The sequence below is a fragment of the Leucopleurus acutus genome (assembly GCF_964270905.1).
Source record: "Leucopleurus acutus genome assembly, chromosome: 7".
In the NCBI taxonomy this organism is placed as follows: domain Eukaryota; kingdom Metazoa; phylum Chordata; class Mammalia; order Artiodactyla; family Delphinidae; genus Leucopleurus; species Leucopleurus acutus.
The window spans coordinates 18,975,909-18,991,145 of NC_139150.1; the positions used below are offsets into that span (position 1 = coordinate 18,975,909).

Genomic DNA, 15,237 nt, shown 5'->3' on the forward strand with positions numbered 1-15,237 from the left:
CAAAAATCCCACTTTACTAACAGCTGCTCCCAGCCAGGGGCAGGAGGCGAGGGGAGAGGGAATTCCTACTTTTGCAATAAATTGTATGCAAATAAGTTCTTTTCCTGGCAGAGAGCAGGGAGTGAGTGCGTCTTTCATGAGCTAACCCTGTTCCGCTGGGAGGGCTGTTCCTTTAATTCACCAACTGAAAAAGTGGGAAAGGATGTCTGGAGGCGAGGCGTCCCATTACAGAGGAAGGAGCTGGCTATATAAGCCAGCCAAAGCTGGCCGCACTGGCCACAGCCTGCCTACTGTCACAAGCTCTCCCGCGCGCGCAGACACACACCCCCGCCTGTCCACACAAAGACAGCAGGCTCGGGGTGACACTGGGGCAGCGCACCGGGAGCCCCGCTGCTCACATCCAGGTACTTATTCCATGGAGCTGGTTCACTCAAGGATCTAGGTCTTTTCTAACTCCAAAAAGGTAAGTCTGTTTCATCCCATTTCCAAAGATGTGAGACACTGTTTGCATTTCCGGGACCAAATAGGTTGTGGTGTCCTAATTCTGAAACTTTTGCTTTATCTTGGCTGCTGGCAAAATGGGGTATTTGCTGTGATCGGACGCACCTTGACTTGTTTTCCACTTGCCCCCTTCCAGTCTCGTAGATTTCTGTCTGCTTGTTTTAGTTCTATGAATAGTTCCACGTGCAAGGAACTTTTTAGGAAGTTTTTATCTCTGTCCTTCTTCTGAGGGAAAGTAAGAATTTACTCTTAACTCCCTACCTGGCTGATTCACCTGTGAATATTTTTGTTTGAGGGTTAAGGAAGTAGAGTTTGAAAGTGGAGTTTGCTCATGGCCTTACTTTGGGGTGGGTTGGGGGAGACTGATAGACGATGGTAGAAGAACAATACAATTTTACATCTCAACAGCCTTTACCTTACAGTTTACAAAGAGTTGTGTATCCATCCTTGTCTTCCACAATAGCCACCTTGTAGTCAGACATGGAAAGGGATGAGGGCTGGGGGACAGAACAGAGAAGGTAACTCCTAGGGCCAGGTGGAAAAGTGCAGACTAGGAGACGGGAGTGGTGGACACTGGCTTCTGTTCTGAAGGGCCGGGGGACTCCCCAGGGATGCCTCCTGATTCATTGATCCCTGGGCTGGGTACCTGGGCATGTTTGGGGTGCTAGAGCCAGCAGTACCCCGTATTTTTCTAGAATCACCTCTCCTTCCTCATCTCTCATCGCAGAAAGCCCTGAGAAACAATTGCCTCTAGGGATGGGAAGCACACCTCCCCTGGCCGACGGTGGAAGGAACGCAGGGGTTTCTTGTCCCCAGCCATGCTATAAGGGGATTAGGAACTTGGGTTTTGAGGCCAGGGATCCTTTTAGTGTCCCCACCACCACCACACATATGACCCTGATGAAAATATGTGACCTCTTCGAGCCTCAGTTTTTACTTCTCTAAAATGGGGACAATAACTTCTGTTGTCATTATGAGAACACGAAATATAAAGAGATTGGAAGAGCGAGGGCTCAAGAACTGGAAGTCTGGGTAGTCGCTGTCATTGCCCCAAACCGCTACCACTTTGGAAGTTAAAAGAGGCACTTAGCCAATCTTGGATTGTTTCTTCTGTGTTCCTCACCCCCCATACCCCCGCTCCCTGTCTTTTTATCTCACCAGGTCTGAGGGCATCTCACTATCTGGTAGGTCAGATTCTTGGCTGTATTTTACAAGCTGGAGGTTATGTCAGCACAGGTTGCGAGAAAAGGGAGAAGCCTGGGTTGGATGTAAATGTTTGAGTTTGGGCATTTGCAGATTCTGAAGCTGTCGGCTCTAAAGTACCACGCTGCCGGGGGACTCTTTGGAAATGCGTTCCGTCCAGAGGGAGAGCTGGACAGGGAGCCCCATGTGAAGAATGAACGCCTCTTTTTCATGTTTTTGTGGACCCTTTCCCCCTTTTTTATGGAGTTTTCCCATATATGCTTTAGAAATAAAACCTGCTGCCCACCCCAGCCAGCTTCCTGCCTCGTCCTGCAGTGTGGCAAGGCCAACTCAGGAGTGGGGAGAGCTTTGTTCGGGGCTGTTGAAAGCTGTGAAATGTTTGCTAGCCTTGTGTGCATCCAGCCCTTGGAAGGAGATGGAAGTGAGTGTGCTCTGAACCTGTGCATTGCAGGGAGGTGATGGCATTTGGGGAAAGAAAGTGAATATGAATATTCTCTGATTTGCTCAAACCATGTGAATTGGATAAGGATTGAGAGGGGGGTTGCCAAACTCTACAGTTGTTAAAGATTATTTTTTTCTATGCTTTGCAAAACCTAGCTTCCTTATCTCGTCTCCCAGTAACTGCCTCCCCCGCCCAAAGTGACCAACTTTCCTGCCGGCAGCTTTGTCACCCATATGAAGAGGATGACCATCTATAGCTCGTAGGGTGCTTGTGACCCTCAAGTGAGATAACATGTATATCAAACTTCGCACAGAACCTGGCACGTAGTAGGAGCTCAATAAATGGAGATTTCCCTTGGTTTTCCTACTTATCAATTTACTAGGACTTATCCAAGATTAATGTTCTAAGACAGTGGTTTTCAAAGTTACTTTTAGCAGTGGAAATATTCATTAAATGAAATGGAAATGAATTGGCAATACCCTAATATATGGCAGGTAAATGTGGGCCCGATTTGATTGAAGCAGGGGCTGGAGGGTTCTAAAACTCACCCCACAGCTCTCAGTCTCTGGGACATTTCCCCAGAATCCTGAACACACAAAACACAGTTAAAAATCATGAAGCCAGGTGGTGTGCGTTCAGGCTGCAATTCTGCACTTTGACAAGGATTTGTGCCCCCTCCATGTCCAGTGGAAGTCCGAGCAATTTCCCAAGTAGTACGGTAGACAGCCATATACGTGGGGAGTTTAAAATGCTTAGCAAAGGATGATTCTTTTCATTAATTGTAATGATAGCAATAGACAAATCATACGGAGAACCCACGCTCTAAATCTCTGTATACCTCATCTTACTGAATAGCCACAGGTCTCTGAGAAAGGGACCGTACCTATCTGACAAAGGCTGAAAAGCAGAGAGAATGAGTAACAGAACTCAGAGGGATGGGGCCGGTTTTCAGACCCAGGTCCCCGTGCCTCCCAAATCAGGGCCCATTCCGCCGTGCTCCTGAATGCTGCCGCTTCGTGAACTGCCTTTAGAAGGAAGAAAACGTTCTTTCTCACTAAATCCGCCCCTCCAGCCAGACTGTGGCCACCCCTAAATGCAGCGGTAGCCTGATCATATAACCAGAATGGAATTTGGAGAGGGAATTCAAGCTGTCGGAATGAAAAACATATCCCCCTTAATCTTACCCTTTCTAATGCTCACAATGGTCTATGAACACCTATTCTCTCCTTCCCCCTGGATTTCTACAAATAGCCATGTTTTCTTATAGGAAAAAATATCCAGCTGGCTTAATACATAAGTCATGCTGTAGTCACAGCAGTTTGAAATGCAGGGAGTAGGGAACAAACATTTAGCTGATTCAATACATGACCCTTCTGTGATGATAATACACACACACACACACACACACACACACACTCAAAATAGTTAACGTGGAAGGTTAACTACATATCACATATGTGATAGGATGGTTTGCCTACGGTTTCTCATCAAATTCTCACTCTCACACTGCAAGTTATAAATTACTAGCCCCATTTTATGGCCAGAGAAATCAAGGCCCAAGGAGGTGAAATGATGCGTCTGAGGATTTCCATAAGAGGGAAGCAGAGTTGGCTTTGAACCCAAACTTGTGGACCAAAACCTTACTCTTCTTTCCCTTATGCTGCATCGTCTCCTGATGTCAAGCTGGGACCTCTATGGGACCTTGAACGATATCTTTCGGTGGCTGGCCGAGATGGCAGAGAAGCCCTCAGCTGGCATTGGTGTCTATTGATTTTGCAGAATAGCCCTGCGTATATCACTTTTCATGGTGCTCAGAAAAGGTCAGCTCATGGTGGCAAAATTCTCTGCCTGGAAACAGAAACGTTCAAATTTCAAGCCCCGAGAGAGAGAAGAATGACACTAGAGGCAGCAGTCAGGTCATTACTGCTGAGTTTCATGCCACCCTTGGCCGAGCTTGACACGTGGGAGCTCTGACTGGGAAAGCAGGGCTGTACCTGTGCCTGCACCCTCTCTGAGAGCCAGGTGAATGGAGCATCTGGTTTTAAAAGAGCTGATTGGGAGATAAATTGAAATCAGTGTGCCCAGCCTCGGGGCAGTGAATCCCAGGATGGCCAGGAAATGGTTGTAAGCTCTGAGCCACAAGTCCCCCTGGGCTATGGTTCAATCACTTCTCACTTTAACATCACAGGGAATCCCCTTGAATTTAATCCCAGGCTAGTAGGAACACCTTCAACATGTGGGAAACATTAGATGAAGCCTCCTTTCCAAGAAGGAAACCCCTCCAAACTCCTGCAAACTATAGGCAATAGTTCCATCCGAGACAAAGAGCGGTGGCCTTCCCTACCATAAGGGGTTCTACACACCCTATGACCTTCTCAGTAGAGGAGAAAAGCTTATGCGCCTACCTGATTCTAACCCTGGTGACCAGACTACTTTTTTCAGTTATGCCCTGAAGCCTTGTTCTGTTTCCTCCTCTGTTGTCTCATTTTTCCCGCCCCTCCTTAACTTTAGCAACAACCTAAGTTCAATACTTCATCACTCCCTCTGACCCTCCATCACGGAAAAAAATTCAAATGCCCACATTGAAAGCAGATTGTGAATGGAAAATCCCTTCCATGTGTATTTTTAGTCTATTTGTGAGTGAAAATGAAAAAAAATCATTTCATGCCAAGTTGTCTCAGATTTTTTTTTGAAATATCCTGAAATTCACAGGCCCTTAATTATGCAGCCATGGTAACTCAAATAGCTTTGGTATGGTCCTTGAACTTCCCCTATGTCAACAGCCAGAGATATTTCATAAACTCTGAAAGTAGACAGCTTGTTTCAGAATTAACCACTGACCAACTCTTACCCTGGAGGAGGTGAGTTGGCTGCTACTGAATTCTACGTGAACGTGTCTAAAACGTTTTTCAGGGAGGGGCTGATGGCAATAACTAATATTTACTGAGTACTCTACAGGCATTATGCCATTTAATCAGCAACAATTGCTTCCAGCAAGTGTAACTGCCCCCCGAATTCAAACCTAGGGGACCTAGGGCTGGAAAAGTTTAAGTAGCTTCCCCAAGGCCGCTCAGAGGGTGATTGCCGGAGCCAGAACTCAAACCCACTTCCAAGTCTTGAGCAAGTGGTTATAACCGTCACACTCCACACTGAAATTCTGTTCATCTCTGACAACAGATGGGGCTGGACAGAGCAGAGCCCAGAAAGAGTCAGAGGCGTGTCTTTCAGACCCTAGTGTTATCTCCAGCAGGTGGCCACTGCAGCTCTCTCCAACTTGCTCCTTCAGGGCCCACTTCCTGCAGAAACTGTAATTAAATAAGTAGTGTATGATTTCAAGTGTACTATGTTTCCCCTACTGGGCTGGAAGCTGCAGGAGGGTGAAGCCCTCCTGCCAGCCTGAGACGTGAAGCATGGACACACACATAAGCAAGTGCTTGCCCTGCAGACGGGCATACACACCCCTCTGACAGTTCCTGCAGAGGCTCTGTGCTTCCCCCCACTGACCTCGGCACATCATAACTGCGCTGACGATGTACTCCCCTGCCCCACCTGACTGTACGCCATTGAGGCCAAGATATCAGTGAGGCAGGAACCCTGTGTGCTGGAGCTCATTCTCCCCAGAGGTTAGCTACCTGCTGGCAGGTATCAGGTCCTCAGAAAGGTATTGTTGAAGAAACTCTGCTGTCCTAACGGAAATGAACAATAGCGCAACACAACTTGGCTTCTGAACTGTGTCCTATGGTGAATGAAGCATTTTCACGTGCCAGGTTTTTTTTTTTTTGCGGTACGCGGGCCTCTCACTGTTGTGGCCTCTCCCGTTGTGGAGCACAGGCTCCGGACGCGCAGGCTCAGCGGCCATGGCTCACGGGCCCAGCCGCTCCGCGGCATGTGGGATCCTCCCGGACCGGGGCACGAACCCGTGTCCCCTGCATCGGCAGGCGGACTCTCAACCACTGTGCCACCAGGGAAGCCCCCCAGATAGTTTTAATAAAGCAAGATTCTAATGAATTTATAAATGTATAAAATAACTTTTCTGTGCATTACTCTCAGATTTTCCCAGCAACCAAATATTATTTCACAGTTAAGTAAACTGAGGCCACAAAAGGTTGTCACTTGCACAGAGCAGAAAGTGGTGGCATTGGGATTCCTCTCCAGGCACTCCCAAAACTGCCTAACTCCCAGAACTGTACTTCTTCCGCTGTGTCATTGGGTATTCAGGTATTATTCCCATTTTCCAGATGAGAAAAGAGGTTAGAGGTAGCAGGCTACTTGCCAGAGGAAGAGTCACATTTTTAAAGGGTGGTTCAGTAAAAAGGGTGATGATTAATACAAATACGAGAATTGCCAGTGATAGACATTAGGCAAGGGGATACTTTGGAGAGCTTAAATTTAACCACCCAGGGATGTGTTCCGGGTAAAATATTTGGTAGGTAGAAAAAAAGATGGCAGACTGAATATTGAGTGCAAGTCAGTATATTTTGGTTGAAAGCTCTATGCCTACGGATGCCACCCAGGGAAAGCCTGGCTAATAGCAGTGCCCTGGGGAACTCTGCTAGGCACTTCATGCAATATGCACACGCGTAACCTCACTGCAGAAGCGACACACCACAGCCAGCGCAACAGAACCTAGAGCAGCACGGAGCTCCCTGCCAGCCGGAGACCCTCAGGAACACTGGACCCAGGGTAGGCACCCAGATAAAAAACAACAACAACAACAGCAACAACAATAATAAAGCCCATGAGTACAACCAGACGAGGAAGCCATGACTTTCCACCTAGGGAAGAGACGTCCAGTAGAGGCAAATACCTAAGCAGCTCCCCCTGCTGGGGAGGTGGCTCATGGTGGGCAGAGACACCTTTAGTGCTGCCCCCAAGCAAGGGACCTGCTCTCCGAGGCACTTATGCCCTGGGTCCTGGGATGGTCACACAGAGGTAGCTCTATGCGGAGATGTCACAGAAGAATGCTCCAATTTATAGGTAGGGTGTTTAAAAAAAATTCCCTTCAACCCATAGAATGTTGAAACTGAAAGGGCTCATTGGTAACCTCCAAGCCAGGGGCTTGGAGACTAGACTTAAAAGCCTCTTCCGAGATATAAGGGGGCTGCCGTGGAGAGATGGGGAGGCCAAGCACTCAACCTCATTTCAACTAAAGCCCCTCCTCTTTTATCTGTTTCATGCACTGAGCCTCCTCGTGAAATATCATATGATGAAAGAGTTCTGCGGCCAAAAAAAATAAAAAATAAAAAGTTTTGGAAACCGCTGGCCTAGTTTATCTTCCCTCATTTTAAAAATGGTGAAACGGAGACACAGAGAAGGGAAAAAAAAAGTCCTTCTAAGATCTCATGCCATTTGGCAACAGGGTCAGCACTGAGTCCTAGGTCTTCTCTTGTGCTCTTAGAAGATGGGGGCAGTGTAAAAAATATCAGCGTTAATACATTCTTTAGAAAGGAAAAATTAGCAGATTTTTATTCTCTGAACAGCTTTAGCACACATGAACTGAGCCAAGGAGTCCTCTGTATTAGCGATCTATTGTTGCACAACAAATTCCCACAAAACTTGGATCATTTAGAACAACACACATTAATTACCCTACAGTTTCTGTAGGTCAGGATTCCAAGCACAGCTTAGATGGATGTCCTGCTTCACGTTCTCTCATGAGGCTACAGTCACAGAGTTGGCCAGGATTGGGGTCTCATCTGAAGGCTCAACAGGGGAATGATTAGCTTCCAAGCTCACTTGTGTGGTTGTTGGCTGGATTCAATTCCTTGCTGGCTGTTGGCCTGAGGCCACCCTCAGTTTATTGCCACATGGGCCTCTCCAACATAGCCATTTGCTTCATCAAAACCAGAGAGAGAGAGAGAGAGAGAGCTTGCAAACAAGACAGATATCACAATCTTGAGTAGCCTGATGGCGGACGTGACATCCCATTACCTTAGCCATATTCTATTGGAAAGAAGCAAGCCTCTGAGCCATCCCACACTCAAGGAGAAGGACTTACACAAAGATGTGACCATCAGGAGGTAGGATCGGTGGCGCCAATCTTAGAATTTGCCTGCTATTGCCTCCAGCACTCCACTGTCACGGATTCTGACAACTTCTTATCAATCAGTTCATCCAACCCAACTGCACTCGTATTGATTAGCAGTTGGTACTTATGGCAACCACTAGGGTGGACTGTGTCTTATTTAAGCTTCCTATCCATTTATGAGGTGGAGCCAGGTATCTTGCATTAGATGTCATAGTTCACTGGGGAGCCATGATTCCTCTTGAATATAACCCCAGAGTAGGATCTTCCAAGGCAATGACTTCAAATGTATTTTATTCAAGGGTAAGACAATTCAAAGGGACCAAACCTGAAACTCACCCATTGTTCCCCCCTCCACAACCTATTCCTCTCTTAGCAGATATTATAATGAAGACGATGCTCTAGGATTAATTCCCTCTCCTTTTCCAACTTTTGGTTACTACCTCATCATACACCAAACCTGCGGACTCTACTGCCTTGACAAGTAAAACAGTTCACTGCTTCTCACCCTCCCTATCATCAGACTAGTTCAGGCTGCGGCATCTCACAGATGGACCACTGCGACAATTTCCCCGCTACTCCCCATCCAACAGCCTTCCCTTCCAATCTGTCCCTCAATGTTGGGTTGTAGAAATCAACATTCCTAGGCATAAAGTTTTCCAAATGGTTCTCTTTTGGCCATAGGAAGAATTCAAATTCCCAGCCTGGCACTCAGTTTTCTCCATGATCTGGCCCTGGTCTCCAAACAGACCTTGTAACTTCAGCTCTCACTCATGCTTTCCACACCAACCATTTCATGCTTTTTATGCCCTTCCAAACGCCATTCCTTTCTTCCTAGAATGTCTTTCCCTGTGGATCCACCTCCTGCAGCAGAGTAGATGGCCCTTCATGTCACCCCTTCCCACCCCGTGTGTCTCTCTCTCATCACTTCATCATTCTAGAATTGCCTGTCTGCTCACAGGTCAACTCCTCCTGCCAATAAAGATTTAAAAAGGGGAATTTGTATCTAGTTTACCTAAAATCAAGTACAACTGGAATAAAACCCATTGTCTTCAACCACGGGCAGGAGTCCTTGCTGTGTCCCAGATTTGGACTTACCCTTCCTCACCAGAGTTTGTTCAGAAAGCCCAGAACTTGACATTGTTTTCATGCTTAGTCCTCTAGGCTCTCAGCTGTGCAGAGTGCTGTCATAACGCGTGACGGGGAAAGGCAGCCCAGCCCTGAGACAGGAAACCATCTCAGGATGCAGACTTCAAGGAATGCCCTTACTTTCAGAGGTGGCCCCTAGGATCAAAGTTTGAACTGCCTGGAATTTTGAAAAACCAGTACCAAGGACAGAGGAGGCCCGTCTGGGGAATTTGAGGCTGAGTCACATGAGACAGCGGAAAATCTGGCAGTTATAACACAGATCTGTCTACAACTAGTGGGAGGAAGGAGAGGGTAAAGGAGGGATGAAGATAAGGGGTTCTCTACCTTAGGGCACGGAGAAATTCACGGCCCAGGAAAAGGATTGCGTAATGGCTAAGAGTGTGGCTCTGCCATCAGAAAGCTCTGGGCTTGAGAGCTTGCTGTTTGCTCTAAGCCTCATTTTCTTCATCTGTATTAAAGGCAAAATAGTAACACCTACTCCATAAGGCTGTCGGGATGATTAAATAACATAGTGCAAGTGCATTGCTTCGCACAGAAATGCACTCCATATCAGTGTTCTATTGTTATTGCTGCTGTTGTTATCTGTTGTTGAAGTAGTTCTTGGCAATACGACTCCACTAGAGAAGCAGTTCCCAAAAGTGTGTCCTGTGGAACAGCCTTCCCATGAGATGCACCTAAAAAAGTGTTCGGTGGCTAAAAGAGTGGAGAACACTTGATACTGTCCTGTTCTTGGAGATTCATAGCTCATATGCTCACTCAATATGTAATTCTAAGGGCTAGAGATACAATGGAAAACAAGGCATGCAAGGCCCTTTTATTCATGGAGCTTAACGGTGAAAGAGGTAGACAACAAAAAAGGAATCAAACTTAGAATACAATCTCCGGTAGATACTTGCTAAGAAGAAATCTAAAACGAGGTAAGGGATCGGTCAATGGCTGGTGGTGAGGGGGGTGCTCTTTTAATTAGGATGAGACATGGAGATGACCTTTGAGCAGAGATCTGAATGAAATGAGGAAATGAGCTCGGTAGGGAGTGGTGGGGAGTTAGGATTTTATTCGGAGTGTGATTAGAAGCCAAAGGGAGATTTGACGTAGGAGAGTGCGTGATCTGAGAAATCCTACAGCAGTTAGTGTTCAGCTTTGTTTAATCCAGTAGCCTCAAACTTATTTGAACACAAACACCCTTGTCCACAGAACATCTACCTAAGAACGTCTTGGAACATAGTCTGGTAAATTCTGCACTGGAGCACAAGGCTTCATAGATTTTAAAAGGACTGTAAATTTGCTCTCTACATCTATGGTAAAAAGCCAGGCAAACCATTTGAGCTGAAACGGGCGTGCCCAGAGTGGGAAAACCTAGCTCCAGAGGTAGAGACAAGGAGAGCGTCACCCTAATTAGCAGCTCTTTTTGGCTAAGATGATCAGTGAGCACAGCCAGTCTTCAGCAGACTCTGGTACTCCATCTCGGGCCAAATAAAACTTGCCAACATCTGCCTAGAATCTAATAAGCATTTGAAAACAATACACCTTGGCTAAAGCATGCTCCAAGGGGGGAGTGTATGAAACTTGAGGTCCAGCCAGAGGCTCTGGGAGAAAGACAGAGGTCAAATATTTCTGCACTTACACGTGGACAGCCACCATGTGTAAGTGCAGCTCTGGGAAATGGAAGCTGAAGGAGTCTGCTCTCTTTATCAAGAAGCGCTCATTTTAGTTTTCACCTTATATGAAAAGCGGGAAGTTGCTTGATGAGTCATCCCAGTGTAGTAGTTTAGAGCACACATTTTAGAGTCACAAATCAGGGTCCAAAAGCTGCCTTTGCCTCTTACGTCAGTCGCAGAACCTCCCTGAGTCTAGATTTAACTTCCAGATGGGCATAATGATACCTGTTGTCATGACAAATGACAAGATAAATGAAAACATGTATAAAAAAGCATCTGGCATAATAAGGCTTGGCACTAAATAGGTATGCAGTAGGCTTTCAACAAAATGTTAGTTTCCTTCCTGTCCATTTCAATCTGTATTTGCTTTTATAATAAGATCATCATTTATTAACTAACTGCTATATTCCAGCAAGTGTCAGCAAACCATGGGGTGGCAGCCTATTTTTGTAAATAAAGTTTTATTGGAACACATCCATGCTCATTCATTTATGTCATATTTAGGGCTACTTTATCTACTGTTGTAGAATTGAATGGTTGTGACAGACCATCTGGCTGCAAAGCCAAACGTATTTACTGTCTGGTCACTTAAGAAAAAGTTTACTGACTCCCACAAGTCAGTGTGTTAAATTTATGTATGTAATTTCCAATCATCACAACCTAGCAAGTTGTATAGTATTATACTTATATGTATGAAGAGATTGAAGCAGAAATAAAGGTTCATCTAGTAAGTCTTCCTCCAAAAACATGAAGCCAAACTCTATACCTAAAAGAAGCTTAGAAAAATGATAGAAAAGTTACTCATTTGTATGATTCAGCCTCGATTTGCTCCTGACTACCTCTGACTTTTATCACTCTCGGGCTAAATTTCTTGACTTTCCTGTCATATGCTGAACTATATGATCCTGTCTAGAAGGGATTCCCTCCCCCACCCCTGCTTCCTTATTTATTTGTTTGTTTGCTCATGTAAGTCCATTCTTTCAAAAATGAAAGTTGTAATTTCTAGACCCTCTAAAATGCTCTCATGTCTTAACTAATTTCTTGGAAGCCATACATTTATATTTAGCATGAGGCCCAATTTTCCATAAAGGAGAAATTTTTAAGCTCCTCTGTCTGCTACTTCGCACTTTATCTCCCTCTCACTTACTCACTTTCTTTCTCTCCAGGCCAGACTCATGGAGAATAAGCTGTTTCCAGGGGCTTTATAGATTTGCCTGACACATAGATATTGTAGCACATGTGGCTCCGTGCCTTCCCTTCAAGTTCAAAACTGTAACTAAAACGGTTACGTGCACCCCAACGTCACCTTCCCAAGCGGTCCCATTTTAGGAATCCAATAACTCTCTTTATGTCAATGATGGTGGATGTCCTGCCGATGTTTACTGCATAAATATTAATTTTTTAAACTGAACAATGAATCTTGTTTCAAAAGATAACTTGGTATAGCAGGAAAAGCAAAGGGTTTGGAATTAGACTGGGTTCTTAATTCTGAGTCAAATGATCACTGACTAGGCAACTAATTTAACCGTCCCAAGCCTTCAGTTCTCTTAACAGTAAAATAAAAACAGCGCTTCCTAACTAGTAAGGTTGGTGTCAGAGTTAAATGGCATCCCTAAAGTTCCAGGCACAGGATACATGTTCAACCATTTGCCTCACTCTTACTTTAAGTTGCTAGAGAGGCTCCATCCTGGAACTTCACATTATCACAGACCAGTCATAGCTGGGTATACCATTACTCTCATCTAACATATAAGGAAATGAAAGAGGAAAGGGTCTAGGATCTCTTCCAAATCTGTACTTTGCCCATTGTGCGCCATCAAACCTAATCCTGTGACATACTTCAAACACAAGTAAGTTTGGGAAACACTATAAACTCTCCCTTTCTTGGAGATTTCGGATAAACACAAACATATTAAAGACCCTAGAAAATCCTGAAGTAACGAAAGCTGGGTAATTTCTTTGGTATAAATAACACCTGGTTCAAAATATCATTTTCCAAATATGTTGAATTAGTAATCTCTTCCCCTTGCATTAATACAACATGTTGTAACTTACACCCTAGGAAAGGCTGCTTAAAGTTACCCAGCTAGGGCTTCCCTGGTGGTGCAGTGGTTGAGAGTCCGCCTGCCAATGCAGGGGACGTGGGTTCGTGCCCCGGTCCGGGAAGATCCCACATGCCGCAGAGCGGCTGGGCCCGTGAGCCATGGCCGCTGAGCCTGCGCGTCTGGAGCCTGTGCTCCGCAACGGGAGAGGCCACAACAGTGAGAGGCCCGTGTACCGCAAAAAAAAAAAAAAAAAGTTACCCAGCTAAATTAAGCCCAAGGCAAGGGTTGAAAATAGTCTCTATTTTTCAGGCTCATGCGCAGCTTCTCCTGTTCTCTCTGTAAGTCATAAAGGTCTTTCATTGCCGATAGTCATTCCGGACCCTGATCACTGAGTCCTTCTGAAATTCGGCCTTTTAACTCAGTCATGCAAACAACTCCTTAACATCATTGAAGGATGGCAGCAAAGCCGATGGTTAGGCATGGGGCGTCCGATTCCTGAGTCAGTCCCCCCGAATTAAATTCCTGCTCCTCCTTTTCAGCTCTGTGACCTTGAGCTGTGCGAGCCTCCGTTTTCTCATTTGTAAACTGAGGGGAAAAACGTAGTTACCTCAGAGGTCTTGAAGAAGATTCAATAAGATAATCCACGTAAGATACGTAAAGCAGTTCCCGGCGCAGATGTGTTCACTCAATGTTAGCTATTATCGTAGCATTTAAATCGCCCCTTTTTGAGAAAGAAAAAGTAGACATTGAAAGTATGTTTGCCTTGCCTGGGGTCACACACATTAATTACTGGAGTAGTCTTAGCTTTCCCTGAGAGTCTAGTTTCCTGCTTCCAGTCTTAGAGGCATATTTTCATTTCAGGAGTCAACTTTCATCAAAATGTGTCAAACTTTATTGAAGTTGATTCATACAGGCTTTTATAACCGTCAGTGACTCCATCTGGCTCCCTCAGACCCAGGCATCAGTCAAGCCGCATTCCATCCATTTAAATATCAGCACATTGGGTTGGAAAAGGTTGCCAAAGCTATCTAGTCTTGCTGTACCAAACATCTGGCACACATACCAACACTTCTGTACCCATAGCAGACATTGCGAATCCATCACAACACCTTTTGCCTTGAGTCCAAACACGGCCACAGAATCCTTCTCAAAGCAGCTCCAGGGCTTCCCTGGTGGCGCAGTGGCTGAGAGTCCGCCTGCCGATGCAGGGAACGCGGGTTCGTGCCCCGGTCGCGGAGGATCCCACATGCCGCGGAGCGGCTGGGCCCGTGAGCCATGGCGGCTGAGCCTGCGCGTCCGGAGCCTGTGCTCCGCAACGGAAAAGGCCACAACAGTGAGAGGCCCGCGTACCGCAAAAAAAAAAAAAAAAAAAAGCAGCTCCAGGCAGCCATTAGCAGGTAATTGAAGTTGACACATAAACTGAAACTTGTCATCCCAAACCAATCCAACCTCTTAACCAATACTTGAGTGACCTCTACAATATTATTGTCTATTTTAAAAAAATATGTTCAATGTTGTAGAGCTTCCTGATAGGGGAGAGGAGGAGAAGGAAAAGGAGAGAGGAGGAGAATATATACTAACATCTGGGTAGCACTTATTATTAATATGCCAGGCATTGATAACTCCTTATCACATTCACCATCTCCAACAAATCTGGAAGGATCTCTATTTTACAGTTTAAAGAAGCCATAGTTCAGAAAAGTTGCAAGACTTTGTCCAAGGCTCCCAGCAGGTAAACAGGATTTGATTTCAGGTCTTCCTGACTCTAAGGACTATTTCTTCCCTCTCCCATCACAGTGCCCCTTCTCTGGTTTTGGGTGGCTGATAACAGCTTCACAAAGGCCACCATGTCATACCGCCTTTTTCAGAAAATCTCTTTTTTTAGGGTTATGAGTCCATCTATAACCTGTCCTTCTTAGATAAATCTCTTTAATTTTTTAATATTGGTTCAAAAGTTCAAGAATCCATGTTCCAATACTTGTGAAAGAGTCAACTAGATTTCTTAAAATTCTGGATGAAGGCCGAAACAGAGGAGGTCATTGTTTCACTGGGAAATGAATTCAAATCTATTTTTGAAACAATTTTCCAGAATTTTACAGGAACCTATATTGTTGCCACTTGGTCAGGCCCACTTTTTTATTTTCTTTTCTGTCTAGGCAAAGAAATAGAAGAGAGAAAGCAAGTGCTCTGCAGAATTTTTATTTCAAAAATTGA

At 45.3% G+C, this 15,237-nt stretch overlaps 1 protein-coding gene across 5 annotated transcripts in view; it reads left to right on the forward strand.

Moving 5' to 3' along the window:
• The first annotated feature begins 249 nt into the window (after positions 1–249).
• TNC (tenascin C) overlaps positions 250–15,237 on the forward strand; it is a 93,743-nt gene continuing 78,755 nt past the window's right edge. For all 5 annotated transcript variants that reach the window (XM_082842795.1, XM_082842796.1, XM_082842797.1 and 2 more), the window contains exon 1: positions 250–463. The gene's annotated coding sequence lies outside the window, so the exon portion shown is untranslated. The remainder of the gene's footprint in view (positions 464–15,237) is intronic.